Source organism: Myotis davidii, unplaced genomic scaffold (genome assembly GCF_000327345.1).
Source record: "Myotis davidii unplaced genomic scaffold, ASM32734v1 scaffold24, whole genome shotgun sequence".
NCBI classification, from domain to species: Eukaryota; Metazoa; Chordata; class Mammalia; order Chiroptera; family Vespertilionidae; genus Myotis; species Myotis davidii.
The window spans coordinates 1,829,078-1,831,730 of record NW_006298312.1 but is presented as its reverse complement, the minus strand read 5'-3'; the positions used below and the strand labels follow the sequence as shown (position 1 = coordinate 1,831,730).

Here is a 2,653-nt window from a genome sequence, read left to right as displayed (position 1 = left end):
TGCTTCTCTCTCTCTCTCGCTCTCTCTCTCTCTCTCTCTCTCTCTCTCTTTCTCTCTCTCTCTCCTTCTCCCTCCCTCCCTTCTACTCTCTCTAGAAATCCATGGAAAAAATATCCTTGGATGAGGATTAAAAATTAATTAATTAATTAAATGAAAGCAATAAATAGAATGAACAAAATAATCTAATTAACCCCTAAAACAATCCTTGCAGGTGTGGTAATTTTTATGTTCATTTTCTAAATTAAGAAGTTTGCCCAAGGAATTGTAGCTAGTATAATTATGACAGGGTGGCCCAACCTCGGTATATTATATTGCACAGCCAAGTGTTTTCCACTTATCCACTCATTATCACTTACTTCAGCTCTGATGCTACACATGTTCAGCTCTAAAGCTACAACAACAGGAATTCCACAATTTAAATATCCCTACCATCTTTACTATTTTCAAGGATCACGGCGATCCTTTAAGCAAAGCTTAAATAGATAACTTTTTAAATGTTTTATTCTTTATTGTAACAAAGATACTTGCTAACACATTCTTTAATGGAAAATCTTAGCCTATCACTGGAAAGGATCTGAGGAAGCTCACTTTAACTTCTGTATCCTGATAAACATTAGTTTTTATAAAATAAATAGGAAAATAAATATGCAGTTCAAATTTCATCATTTACTCAACAGAAGTTTAAAAACAGTAATAATTAATGTCAATAGCTGCTAAAATAACTCTACTTACTACGTGAAGGTAAAAAGATTCAGAATAAACCTATTTGCTAAGTATGAATGATGTGAGAATGTATTAAGTATTTTTCATTTTAAAAAATTCTGCCAAATATACATTTAGTCAATATCCACTTTGTTATTTAAGTTTTATAAGACAAATTATAAAACTTAAACTTTACTTAAAATTTTCATTAATTGAAGAGTGGATTTTTTCTTCAGTTTTCCTATGTTTAGTATGTGATATTTCTGATTCTTATGTGTTATATGATTTGAAGAAATGCATTTATATGTACATATCCCTTTGCACAGAATGCCAGTTTGTTCCCATCATGAAACAAAGCTGATTAACTGGTAAACTATCCAATAAAATTTTATGTTTTAGTCAGCTTAACCTAACAGTTTTTTCCACTAAATTACCCAGATGAACACAAATCTCGGACAATTATGTCCTCCTAGCTCATGTGAGTAGTTACTAGGGTGGAAAATTGCATCAAGTATGAAGGTGCAGATGTTCATTTTCAGATGACCAGACAAAATGGGGGGGGGGGAGGAGGAGGTCTGTTCTTTTCCACACTGAATTTTACTTACATAATACATTTTGCTCTATTTATACTTTTCTATTAGAAACACCTCTTTATATATCTGAAATATAATTAAAGTAATTAAAATAAAACGAGACAGGTGAGACTATTAAATCATTCATTAGAGTACTGCAGTTATTTTCTTTGAGTTAGCACTTTACTCCACAGCCAATAATGCAGTCACCACTCTGTGCAAAGAGGCAAAGTTACAGCATCTGGCCCCACATATGAGCAAAGACTGTTCTTCAACTTCCCGAGAACAAGATACACACTATCCCAGCTTTAAATGCTCATGCTTTTCTCTAGAATAAGCTTCCCTTGTTTCCTTTGGTGTTCTTTCATGCTACTTCACTATACTTTAGTATTCTGGCCCTAGTTTTGCTGTTGTTCACTGCAGGACCAGTTTTGGCCTTACTTTAAAAAGTGTTTTATTTTGTTTTGTTTGTTTTATTTTGTTTTGTTTTGTTTTGTTTTTCTCAGCTGCCTGGTTCCACAGTTTTCAGTGGTTGAGAACTTAGCATCTGTTTCATAGGACTGAGGGAGTAGCTAACTAAGTACAGAACCAGCATTTCTGTAGGCTTGCCGTTTATGCACAATTCTACCCTTCTGAACTTAAAACACTAATGGGGTCAAAATCTTATCCTATGGTTATATGTAATATTTCATTACACTAGATACATGTTATACCATTTATTTGTATCATCTCTATTCGCTACCTATCTAGGGTCACAAGAAATCCTTAGTCCATAGCACTTAAAGTAGCATCAAAGACATACTAGATTCTCAATAAGTATTGTTCAATGAATGACTGAAGGAATGACCTTGCATTACCCATCGGGGACTCCACTGTGTGAAGAAATCCTTTAACAGAGTTTCAATGAGGAATTAACCCTTGGTGGCCTTTAAAGATAATTATAAAAGCAAATAAACCTATGGTTATTACTGGCAAAAATACACTCACCAGCCAACATGGTATTTCCCCCATACAAATCCTATCTAATAAAAGAGAAATATGGTAATTGGCATACGACCGCTACCCTTCCCATTGGCTAATCAGCAAGATATGCAAATTAACTGCCAGCCAAGATGGCGGCCGGCAGCCAGGCAACTTGAAACTAACATGAGGCTTGCTTGCTTCAGTAACGGAGGACTGCAATGTTCCTGCCTGCCCTGCCGGCCTCTGAGCCTGCAGTTTCAGAAACATTGTAACAAAATAGAAGCTAAACAAAACCAGCTTTCAGCGAGCCGGGATCTCAGAGCTGGAGTCAGAGCTGGAGTTATACATTATTTCAGAACCGAAACAAACCAGATACCTGCTTTCAGCAGCGGAGGCCTAAGAGCTGGAGCCTCAGA

General features: G+C 35.7%; 1 protein-coding gene across 1 annotated transcript in view; it reads right to left on the bottom strand.

Annotated features, from left to right (window-relative positions):
- The window catches only part of ROBO1 (roundabout guidance receptor 1), a 1,289,171-nt gene that overhangs the window by 188,566 nt on the left and 1,097,952 nt on the right, over positions 1 to 2,653 (bottom strand). The gene's annotated exons all lie outside the window — the stretch shown is intronic.